The sequence below is a fragment of the Panthera pardus genome, unplaced genomic scaffold, assembly GCF_024362965.1.
Source record: "Panthera pardus isolate Hobbes unplaced genomic scaffold, ASM2436296v1 HiC_scaffold_16, whole genome shotgun sequence".
NCBI classification, from domain to species: Eukaryota; Metazoa; Chordata; class Mammalia; order Carnivora; family Felidae; genus Panthera; species Panthera pardus.
In genome coordinates, this window is record NW_026526721.1 from 49056924 (window position 1) to 49069663 (window position 12740).

General features: G+C 39.7%; 1 long non-coding RNA gene across 2 annotated transcripts; it reads right to left on the reverse strand.

Annotated features, from left to right (window-relative positions):
• Positions 1–4494: 4494 nt before the first annotated feature.
• LOC109266336 (uncharacterized) lies at positions 4495–12389 on the reverse strand. Of its 2 annotated transcripts, none has more exons than XR_008422446.1 (2): positions 12175–12389; positions 4495–4721 (listed from the first exon to the last, which is right to left on the reverse strand). It is a non-coding gene; the product is annotated as an uncharacterized LOC109266336 (long non-coding RNA). The 2 variants fall into 2 exon arrangements; XR_002079668.2 differs by lacking the exon at positions 12175–12389 and adding an exon at positions 11006–11638.
• Between the last annotated feature and the right edge of the window lie 351 nt (positions 12390–12740).

The following is a 12740-nucleotide window of genomic DNA, read 5'->3' on the forward strand; positions in this document are numbered from 1 at the left end:
CCGGCTATAAAACCCACACCCCACGCAGAACCAAGTGTGGGCTGGGTACATTGAAAAGTGTGGCTGAACTGCAACCAACACCTCACTCTAATTTTGCCCTCCCTACCCTTGGGTGAAAATGAGTCAAACCAGGGAGTACGCAGGCAATGTTGGAGCAGTCTCATTCTTTAAAAAGAAGGAGGCACCATGATCATTATTAGGGAGAAAGGAAGATTTCCAGGGAGTTTGGAATTTTCTGATTTTTCTGTTTTTTTCAAAGTTATTTTTCCTTTTTTTTTTTGTTGTTAAAGTTTATTTATTTTTGAGAGAGAGAGTGTGAGCTGGGGAGGGGCAGAGAGAGGAGGACAGAGGGTCTGAAGCAGGCTCGAACTCACAAACTATGAGATCATAACCTGGGTCAAAGTTGGACATTCAACCAACTGAGCCATCCAGGTGCCCCTATTTTTCCTATTTAGATGACTCCATTCTTTAGCTTTCTCCCTAATCTCGTTCTCTCCATAATACACTTTGTCCTTCAGGAAACCTACCACTGTGTTGAATACTTCATAGATCCTCAAACCTTGTCAATGAACTTGTTTTATTTTAAAAGCTTAAATCGGAATGAGGAAGCAAGATTTAGATGGAGTAGATTTATTGATTCCTGCGGGTAGGGAAACCATTCATTGATGTTGCTGTTGTCACTGACTTTTTGGCCCAAAGGGCATCTTAAAGACTCCGTGGCTGTAACATGAGTCCACCCTATGACTCCAAGCGGCAGTTACCCCACCTGCAGAGCATGGGGAACTCACTGCTCTCTCAGGCAGTTCTTCTGACAGAACTGAAACGTGCTTTCAGTAATAGGTCACCCACTACTCAGAGTTGCACTGTCCTACGCAGAACAACTTTTACCCTTTTCTTGTAGGAGACAAAGGGGACAAACTAGCCTAAAATCACCAGCAGAAGCAACCCTTGCCTCTGGCAAATGCCAGGGCCATTGCCTTTGTTTTGCAGTAATCCCTCCTTGGTTGAATTTGTTGCCCTCTGCAAACAGTGCTTTGCCTCCTCTCTGCCTCCCTTTATCTTCCCCTTTAACCCACTCTTCTGATATGTAAAATATGTAGAATGTGATCTTTGCCAACAGCAGCATAAATTCTAGGGTCTTAAGCCATTCCCGATACAGAGTACCATACACAGTCCTACCTTGAGTTTTGCATTAAGGACTGAGCTTTTATGAATTGAACTTTGGAGTAATTTTTTTTTTTTTTTGTCTGGTGAGATGTTGTAGCTTTGCTGAGAAGGATCTTGTGGAGGGGGAAGATCCAGGCCTCCTGAATATTCTGGCAACATGACATCTCCAGAATCTTTTACAGTCCCTTTTCAGACCTTTAGGACTTAGTCCCCTTGCTCCTAAGATGATTGATTGTCCAAACTACCTTAAAATAACAGACTGGTCACAATTCAAGATGAAGTTTTGAAACATTACCTCTCTTTGTGACATCTCTTCCCCCCTTTCTAATATAAGTAAGTGAGTGGGTGGATGTGTGTAGCAAAATATAGGAGGAAAAGGTGGGCTAGGTGGATGGAATTGTTTCTTAGTGTGGCTGGGTCTCAGCTTTTAATGGTTGTTTTGTTTCAACACGTCTAGCCCTCTTTTTGACCAATTCCTTCCCCACGTCTTCACCCTAAACCCCCAGAAACCACAACTGCAGTCAAATAATTAAACACATGAAACAAAGAAAACTGCCTTGGTGTGAATATTCCTCTCTGGTCACGCCAACCCTGTGAGAGACGCTTCCCTCGTAAACAGTAACAGGCAGAATCTCTTGAGTGAGCCAGGCACACAACAGACTCTGCACCCTCAAGGCAGAAAGGGAGGGGAAAGGCCAGAGATTCTGGAAGGTTTTGGGCCTGTTGGTACTTGGAAACTAGGGGGAAGGTGGGGCAAAGGCACTCCCAAGAATCCTGGCAGATTTGCAAGGGAGAGGAAGAAAAACCTCCCATGTTTGCAGACATTAGACCACTTGTTCATTTGACAAAATGTGTGACTTTGTTGGTTTCTCCTGTTATTTTCTCCTAGCTCCTGGCTAAGCAAGGGTAAGAGAAATCTGGGATTGCATGATAATGGATGAGCCAGAGGTAAGCAAGGTTCAATAAGAACTTTGAACAAGACCCTTAAAATGTACTCTGTCTCAGAATTCTAAAGCTCCATCTAAACTCTAACTGAAGGGTTCAGTTCTAAAATGATAGTTAGGCATTTTGCAAATTTCCCATCCTTATAGTCCCAGCATGGGGTGGCAAGGTTAGTGGTGAGCCCTAAACTCATCTGAAAATCTTTTAGAAAATACTGGTACCTGGGACTCATCCAAGACCTATTAAATCAGAAATACTATGAGTTGGGGTATTGATACCTCTGTAAAAGTTCCCAATGAATTTTAAAAGGAGCTAGGGTTGAGAACCACTGCATTATTGGAGCTGGTGTATCAACACGAATTTCCAGAGGTTTACTCAATATTAACATTGTGTTAGGACTACAGAGGAAGCGGTGATGTGGACCCCCAGTGAGAGGAACTGACAATAGCTGTTAGTCGGAAGAGGGCTCAGTCTGGGGATGGAGGAAAACCAGGAAAGGACAGTGTCTGGGAAGGTAAAGGAAGATGGCACTTCAAGGAGTTTTGTCTGGTGAACAGGGTCCAGTACTGCAGAGCAGTCCCATAATACAATGACTTCAAGTGTCTTTCATATTGAGTGACAGGAAGATTGTTGATCACTTTGGTGAGATCAGCTGCAGTGACTGATCTCAGATCAGCTCAGTTCAGTTGGCTGAGTAGATAAGGAAATGAAGACAAATGAGAACTGAAATCTTAAGAATTCTGGCTGTGAAGTGACAGTCTTAAAAGAGATATAGGGTGTAGGAGTTTTTTTTTTTTTCCAGTGTTTGTTTTTTTTTAATTTTATTTATTTATTTTAAGAGACAGAGGGAGAAAGAGGGGCAGAGAGAGAGGAGAGAGAAAATCTCAAGTGAGCTCTATGCTGACAGTGGGGCTCGATCTCACTTGAGATCATGACTTCAGCCAGATCAAATCAAGAGTCGGACACTTAACCAACTGAGCCACCCAGGAGCCCTCCTTCCAGTTTTATTGTGATATAATTGACATATAACATCATATTGGTTTAGGATGTACACCACAATGATTTGATATATGTATGTATTGCAAATTATTACTACAATAAGTTTAACATCCAACACCTTGCACTTTTTTTTCTTGTGAAGGGAACTTTCAAGATCTAGTTTCTTAGCAACTTTCAAATATAAAATAGAGTATTGTTAGCTATAGTCACCATACTGTACATTATCCCCAGAACTTATTTATAACTAGAAGTTTTGAACCCTTTCACCCATTTCCTCTACCTCCATGTCTTACCCTTGGGAACCACCAACCTGTTCTCTATTTCTGTGAGTTTTTTTTTTTTTTTTTTGATTCCACATATATGTGAGATCATAAAGCATTTGTTTTCTCTGTGTGACTTATTTCATTTAACATAATGCCCTCAGTTTTCATCCATATTGTAGCAAATGGCAGGATTTTCTTCTACTTTTTTTTTTAGGATTTGCTTCTTTTTTATGGCTAAATAATATTCCTTTGTGTGTGTGTGTGTGCGTGTGTGTGTGTGTGTGTTGCATTTTGAGTTTTTTAAAATTAGAGAATGAGTGAGATTTGAGTACACATACTTGCTAAAGGAAGGGGAGTGGATGAAGATGTAGGGGAGAGAGGGAATAATGGAAGAAACATGGTTCCTTCAAAATGCAGAAGCATCAGAATCTAGAGTGTTGTTTGAAGTGTTTAGAGAAGTGGAAGAGACTCTGTTGTCACTAAAATGGAGAGGAGGACTGAATTGCTGGAGTGGATGCAGATAAATGTTTAGGCACAGGTGTGCATGGGAATGTGGGGTGTTTCCTTGATGGTCTCTAATTCACTGTGACATGGAAGAAAGGTTGGTGGCAGGGTTTCTTAGTAATCTGTTCCCCTCTGAGGCTCTGAAACTGTTGAGATAGGGTGACAGCTGGATTTGAGCACATCCTCATTTCTCGCTCCCGTCACTCCCAACACATGAAATAGTGTGTGTGTGTGTGTGTGTGTGTGTGTGTGTGTGTGTGGTATGCACTGTCTCTAGAGGGAACAGAGTTGGAGGCAGTGTGGGAGACACTTACCTTCTTTGGGACCATTGTGTCTTCCATCTCTTCATTGTTCCTTCTTTCCTTCCATTGTCAGAATATCAGCCTTCAACTGGCCACTACTGCTGCTTTCATTATGTATTCTTTTGTATTTTTGTTATGAATGCAAAATGTCTGATAGGTCATCAATATCACTAGTTATTTTCTTTCCACAAGGCTGACTGGTCAATAGGGTATGTTGGAGGTCACGATACACTGTTAGACATGTTTCTAGCCTTCTCAAAAACGGAGGCCCAAATTATATGGCAAGTGGAAACAAAGACAACTTTTGGAGACCACGGTCTTTCATCTTAATTTTACTGTTTCTGTCTTCACTTCTCAAATATTAAGCCTGGGAAAGATGTGGTGAAGGCCCTGAAAGATGAGCCCAACATACAACAGCTACCAAAAGGGTAGTTCAAAATCAGCCTTCTTCTTGATGAGACCACAGGTCTGGTTCAGTAGTGTTAGCATCCTGCTTGAATCAGGCAGCCTTTGGACCCAGTTCTGCAACGTCATGATGACTCACCTGCTGGAGAAATTGATTAAGAGCATTAAAGGAATTTTTACATTGTGGTAAGTTACACATGACATAAAATTTGCCATCTTAACCACTTCTAAGAGAAATGTTCTGTAGTGTTCCATATATTCACATTGTACAAGCCATCTCCAGAACTTTTTCACCTTGCAAAAGTGAAACTCTGTACTTATTAAACAACTCCTCATTCTCCCCTCCCCCCAGTCCCTGGCAACCACCATTCTACTTTTTGTTTTTATGAATTTGACAATTCTAGGTACCTCATATGAGTGGAATCATACAATATTTGTCTTTTTGTGACGGGCTTATTTCACCTACATAATGTCCTCAAGGTTCATCTATGCTGTAGCATGTGTCAGAATTCCCTTCCTTTGTAAGTTGACTGATATCTCATCATTATGAATATAACATATTTTGTTTGTCCATTCATCCACTGATGGACACTTGGGTTGCTCCTATCTTTGGCTATTGTGGATAATGCTATTGTGAACATGTGTGTACAAGTACCTTTTTGAATCTCTACTTTCAATTTAATTTGAATTTGGTGTATACCTAGAAGTCGAATTGCTGGATCACATGGTAACTCTATTTTTAATTTTTTTGAGGATTTGCCATACTGTTTTCCGTAGAGATTGCACCATTTTACATTCCTATCAAGACTGCATACGGATTTCACTTTCTCTACATCTACACAAACATTTGTTATTTTCTGTTTTTTTTTATTAGCTTACATAATGTAAGGTAGTTTTGACTTGCATTTCCCTAATGATTAGTGATGTTGAATATTTTTTTATGTGTTTATCGGCCATTTGTATATCTTCTTTGGAGAAATATCGATTCAAGTCCTATGCCCATTACTTAATCAGGTTTGTTGTTGTTGTTGAGATTAAGAACATTTTGAGATTATCATGACGTATATCTGGAATGACATAATAGGGTCTGTGTAAGTCCAAGGCTTTTTATTTTTCTCCAGTGACTCTATCACAGTTTCTGTTGTGAAACATAGTGAGCTCCTTAATGAATTCCAGTTTTAGCTGGTGTTAAATGTAGCTGCACCCAGTTATTTAAATTTATTATTATTATTATTTATTTAAAAAACTTTTTTTAATGTTTATTTTTGACAGAAAGAGAGAGAGAGAGAAGCAGAGAGAGAGGGAGACAGAATCCAAAGCAGGTTCCAGGCTCTGAGCTTGTCAGCACAGAGCCTGACATGGGGCTTGAACTCACAAGCTGTGAGATCATGACCTGAGCCGAAGTCAGATGCTTAACCAACTGAGCCACCCAGTTATTTAACTTATGATAATTTGTGCCAGCTTTTTTAGATAAACCAGATGGTATGCCTCTTGACATATCAAATATGAAGGTATTCATTATTTTCTGTGCTGATGACATGGTCTTGTGTGATGGGTGGTTTTTTTCAGAAGGAAATTCTCAGTGTCAACTATGCCATTTTTAGAATGCACTCGGGTGAAGTAGAGCTACATAGGTCTATTCAATAGCTAAGTGTAGTTATGTTTCAGGGGTGCTAGGGTGCTGGTGTGTAGTTTGGGCCAACACCACACATTGGAGCCAAGGAGATTCAATTCTTCTGCAAATTTATGACTCCAGAGAAGGTACATTGAAGCTCATAAGTGATAGGTACAGATGGTTACCAGATTCTCCCCTAAAAATCTTTTAGGCCAAGGATATCTCTTAAGTACTCCAGGTACATAAATGTAGGGCTTTGCTGTACTTTTACGGCCTTGGGGACAGATCTAAAGCTGCTTTTTTGAGAAAAGTCTTATTTACCTATATGTGTCCTCAGCCCACTCTATTAAGGTCATACTACTGGGCAAGAGTGTAAATCAGACCCTCATCTTCTGTCTACACATCTATAGTCTGAGCATGAGAATCTCCTTTCAATCAGCTACAGAACATAGGTAGGAAAATTACGGACTCATTGGTAAACTCAGTTTTGGATTGCCTTATGTGGAAACCTTGTGAAAGCCCCAGTGAGAAAAATATGTGAGAAGCACAGCCAAAGAGGGTTGCTAAGCAATCATTCTTTTAGCTTCTCAGAGTAATTGGTGAGTATTGAGTCACAGTACCCAAAACTTGGTTCTGCAATTTCTCATTCTGGCTCCACCTAGAATTCTGTGCCTATACTAAGACCTAACAACATTCCTTCAACTTTTATTGAGGTCCTCTATAATAAATAGCATGTATGGAACACCTTGGGTTTTCCTTTTCTTTTTTCTTTAAAAAAGTGTTTTTGATGAAACTGCAATAAGCACTGAGCTGTTACTATGTAAACAAAGTTATACCTTATAAATCATTTTCAGAGGAAAAAAGACTTTCCAAAAGTATATTTACTTGCTTCCTTTTTTAAAAAACAAGAATGAAGTTATATATGTATGTATATATATATATATATATATATATATATATTTTTTTTTTTTTTTTTTTTTTTTTTTTTTTTTTTTGAGAGAAAGGTGGGGAAGGGCAGAGGGAGAGGGAGAGAGAGAATTTTAAGCAGGTTCCATGCCCAGGGTAAGAGCTCTGTGCAGGCTCTATCTCATTACTGTGAGATCATGACCTGAGCCAAACTCAAGAGTTGGATGCTTAACTGACTGAGCCACTCAGGGGTCCCAAGGTTCTGTATTTTATTAAAGTTATGTATTCTATGGTTTTCTTTGCTTCTGCCTTTTCTGTCAGGAAGATCAGTTTAAAGATCAATGTATTCTTTTTTAACAGCTTCATTGAGGTACAATTTAACATATAAATCAGCCATTTAAACTGTACAATTCAATGGTTTTTAGTAAATTTATAGAGTTGTGCAATGATCATCACAACTCAATTGTAGAATATTTTCATTCCTCCAGCCCCAGGCAACCACTGATCTACTTTCTGTCTCTGTAGATTTGCCTATTCTGGAAATTTCATACAAATGCAATCATACATTATTGGCCATTGTGACTGGCTTCTTTAATTAAGCATAATGTTTTCAAGTTTCATCCATGTTGTAGCATTTATCAGTTTTCACTTCTTTTTATTGTTAAATAATATTCCATTATATGGACATACCACATTTTGTTTATCCATTTACCAGTTGATGGGCATTTGGATTGTTTTCAGGTTTGGCTATTATGAATGATGCTGCTATGAACATTCATGAACTATTATTTATTGTGGATATAGATTTTATTTCCCTTGGGTAGAAAACTAAGAGTAGAATTGTGAGCCGTTTATGTTTATGTTTACTTTTTAAGAAACTGCCCAACTGTTTCCAAAGTAGTGGTACCATTTTACATTTCCACCAACAATATGAGCATTCTAGTTTTTCCATGTCCTCACCAACTTTTGCTATTGTCTGCCTTTTGGATTATAGTCTTTTTAGTGGATGTGAGGTGATATGTCATTGCAACTTTAATTTTGATTTCCCTAGTAACAAATGATAAGTATCTTTTCATGTGTTTGTTGCCTATTTGTATACCTTTTTTAGTGAAATGTATATTCAGAATTTTTCCCATTTTTTTAATTGGGTTGTTTGTTTTCTTATCATTGAATTGTAAGCATTCTTTATATATTCTGGCTATAAGTCTCTTATCAGATATATAATTTGCAAATATTGTCTCCCAGTTTGTGCCTTGTCCTTTTATTTTCTTTTTAAAAAATTTTTTTAATGTTTATTTTTGAGAGAGAGAGAGAGAGACAGAGAGAGAGAGAGAGAGAGAGAGACAGAGAGACAGAGAGACAGAGAGAGCGTGAGCCGGGGAGGGGCAGAGAGAGGGGAAACATAGAATCCAAAGCAGGCTCCAGGGTCCCAGCTGTCAGCACAGAACCCGATGCATGGCTTGAACTCACAGACGATGAGATCATGACCTGAGTGGAAGTCGGACGCTTAACAGACTGAGCCACTCAGGTGCCCCTTATATTTCATTTTCTTAATGATGTCTTTTTTTTTTTTTTATAGTGAATGGTGTCTTTTGAAGTGCAAAGCTTTTAAGGTTTTATGAAGTCCAATTTATCAATATTTTCTTTTATGGATAGTGCTTTTGATATCATACTAAGAAATCTTTGTTTTCCTTAACCTAGGTCATAAAGATTCTCTCCTATGTTTTCTTCTACAAGTTGTATAGTTTTAATTCTTTACTATTTTGAAGGAGAGATAGGGAGACAGAGTGTGAGCAGGGGAGGGGCAGAGATGGGGCAGAGATAGAGAGGGAGATACAGAATCCGAAGCAGGCTCCACACTCTGAGCTGTCAGCACAAAGCCTGGCCCCAGGCTCGAACTCCTGGGCTGCAAGATCATGACCTGAGCTGAAGTCAGACACTTAACAGACTGAGCCACCCAAGCACCCCTTAATGCTTACATTTGGTAAGGGATTTTTGGTCTATGATTCACGTGGAGTTAATTTTTGTGTATGGTGTAAAGTAAGCATCTAAATCCTTTTCCTTATGGGTATCTAGTTGTCTCAGCAGCATATGTTGAAAAGATGGCTCGTGTAATTGTTGACTCTGCTTTTACTACATTTGTGTCTTTAAAGAAAAGCTGAAGTAAGTAGGGCATAGAGAATTAATGTATTAATGAAGATGAAGAGATTCTTCTGTGTTGAGGTTTTAAGCACTTACATTAGATAAGGAACATCTGGTTGATGTTTTAAAGAATAACTCGAACCATAGTTTCATTTTGTTTCCTTCGTCTCCCCCATTCCCTCCCCAGCTCTCCGCTGAACATCTGCTTCTCTTATGTGAGGGGAAGTGAAAGATTTAGGTCAGGCATAAACACAAACTATCTTTACTGTATTGTTCCCTTTTAAGACCAAAATACCCACCCTGCCGGGCCAGTTTAGCACTACATTACCCTATATCAACAGATCTACTGCAATTTTTGGAAGCTGGCTTTCCCCAGGAAACAGAACTGCTATTGCTACTTCTCGGTGTTATGTAATAAATCTAGCGGGTCACTTTCAAGGATGTGAACAGGAATCGAGAAACACTGTCCTTCAAATATCACTTTTCTTTATGTTAGCTTTATTGATGAATTTCTCACAAGAAATATCTTAAGAGACATCACTAGTGTTGTGAGCCCTCCGCATCCAGATCTCACATGTATCTATAGTGCTGGCTAGAGGTAACCCCAAATAAAAACAGGTTCTGTTGACTTCTGGCTTCACTGATGCAAGGTAGCAAGACCTTGGGGAAGTCTATCTCCCCAAAATACCATCCATTTTGCTATCTTAAATCTTTGCAAAGAACAGGATGATTACATTTTCCTCTCTGGGAATTTACTGAGTTCTTCTGTTTTATGGCACTGACCTAGCAGCTCTAATTGGGGCACTCTTCTACCCGTGGCTTTGCTAAAAATCCCTCACAATCAGGACTGCAGTGTAATAATAATAATAATAATGATAATAATAATAATATAATGCAATAGCTCATATGTATATAGCACTTATTATGCACCGGACATTCTTTTCTTGCCTTACATATATTAACTCATTTAATTGTTCCCTGGAGGCATACATTAAAGCTGGCATTGCTGGAGGGTATGAGTATAGAAGCAATTTAGTTAGTGTTTGGAGTATGATAAACTTCCATAAAATAGAAGGAAAGCCTTGAGATGATGCTTCAGGGATAGAATTGAACAGCCTGGTCCTTTTTGGGGTCTCATAATTTTTTCAGCTGTAGAACTCATTTGAGGGAAAAGTAACAGGTAGGAAACATTGGTTTTCATCACCTCGCTTTGGTTAGACATATGCTTTGGATATTCTTCCTCAAGCACCTTCAGAATCCCCATCCACTTCCATGTCTAGGCACTCACTTCAGTAGCCTGGCTCTGGGCCACTCTAGGGCTATCCAGCACTTCTCATTGTCAGGCTGGGTCCCTGTTGGTGCTTTCCTGTCCTGTGTTTCATTGTGGCAGCCGTTTGCTGGGAAGGGGCAGTTTTGCCAACAAGGAGGAGGTCTTTTAAAATTCTAGCTCACTGTTGATCAGAACCAGGAATTTCCCTTAGTTTAAGATTTAGTTAGCAGACAGGGGCTCCTGGGTGGCTCTGTTGGCTGAGTGTTCAACTATTGATCTCAGCTCAGGTCTTAATCTCACAATTTAGTTAGTACACAAACATTCTGGCTTTCTCTAAGCTTTTAGCCAGTTTTTTACATTTTAGTAGAAGATTCAGGAACACGTTTCTTGGGAGGAAAGAAAAGAAGAGGAGAGATTCTGGGGGCACAGTGTGTCTGAAACAGCAAGGGGGAACAAAGAAGGGAAGAAAAGTTGGAGAGCCTCTGTGTACCTCAAAATTTTGCTGAGGGCCTTGCCCTGACAGCAGGGTGCAGATAGGTCCTTCATTGCTGTCCCCCAAATCTCACCAGCACTGTAACAGTGGCCTTCTATGAGTTGTGCACTCACCTTTGTCATCTGACACAGGGGAATGACTCAAAAGGTTGGAACGTCCAGACAGGTAAGAAAGGAGACAGGTTATTACAGATGGGGGTGGGGAACTTGTTTTGGACAGGTAGTTCCTGGTGGCATCAGGGAAAACATGCCTTAGGTGGCTCTCTGTGACTGATACATTGACTGATCCTGCTAAGTCAGGAACATGACCAAGATGGCCTTATTTTCCTCAGCTTGACTAAACTTTAGACAGGTTTCTTAGCGACAGTAGGTCACTGACCTCCCTTGTCTTAGAGCATTTACTTTAGAAAACTTACAATTGTAAATTCTTTATTTGCCCATCTGAGATGTAAATCTTTTCCTAGCCGCTTGCCCCTTTTACAACTGAGAACCATCTGTTTCAGGGACCTGGGAGACATCTCTTGAAATGTTATCATCAAGAAAGGTAGCATCCGGGTCTCCCAGTTTCTGTAGGAGGGTAGGAACCTAGACTGGTGTCAGCAAACACAGATGGCCTAATCACATTGACCAAACTAATGTCCTCCAGTACTTTTCAACTAGCTAACCTCAGCCCTTAGAAACCTTCCTGCTTTTTTTGTTTCTAGGGAAGTTAAGTTCTCTCTCCCCTTGAAGAAGACTTGAATTATGTCTTCTTCTTTTTCAGCCAAACTCTGTTCTGTGAAATTTTTCTTTGACATACAGACACTTGCACAATATTTTATCTAAACTGACTCTCAGTGTGTTTGGAAAGCCATTAAACAAGAAGACAGGATAACTTTATCATGGTGCACTGTTTTCTGGACTCATTATTGGGGGTCTGACACATACAGCATTTCATATGCTATTAATCACCTCCTCCAATAAACCCAAAACCCAAACCAGAATGCTTCTCATATTTCTTTGCCATAAGATACCTTATATATACACACGTATGAAAAGTATATATGCACAATGTTATATAGACAGACACACACAATTAGTAATAGCTATCATTTTTTTGTAGGTCTACTGTGTACTTTGTATACATACACATAGTACTTCATACATATTTCCTCATTTGATCCTTACAGCATTTCTATGAATCAGGTATCATTTATCTCAAGATGAGGAAGCCAAAGCTGAGAGAGTGAAGCGACTACTTCCAATTGCTGTCAGAAGTGGGATTTGAACCCAATCAGTCTACAAATCATGATATCAGGTTTCCAATTGTCTTTCAAAGATGCACTGAGCTACCTTGTTAGGATTCTGGTCCAGAGGGAAACCTGTATTTCCAGAAGGAATTAAGGAAGAACTTCTGTCAAACTGTCCCTTCATCCCTCCTCCCAGAAGCATTATAGAAGATTTTACTATTCCTTAGAGAACTTCATCTCAAAGTGTGTCCCAACTCTCACCTGTCACCTGTAATTTCTGCTTTGGGGTCTAGCCCCAAATCTTGAGGAAGACATTTTTTTTTTTCAGTTAATTCATTTTTGAGAGAGAGACAGAGTGTGAGCAGGGGAGGGGCAGGGAGAGAGGAAGACATGGAATCGGAAGCAGGCTCCAGGCTCTGAGCTGTCAGCACAGAGCCCCACATGGGGCTCAAACCCAAGAACCATGAGATCATGCTCTGAGCCCAAGTCATCTGCTTAACTGAC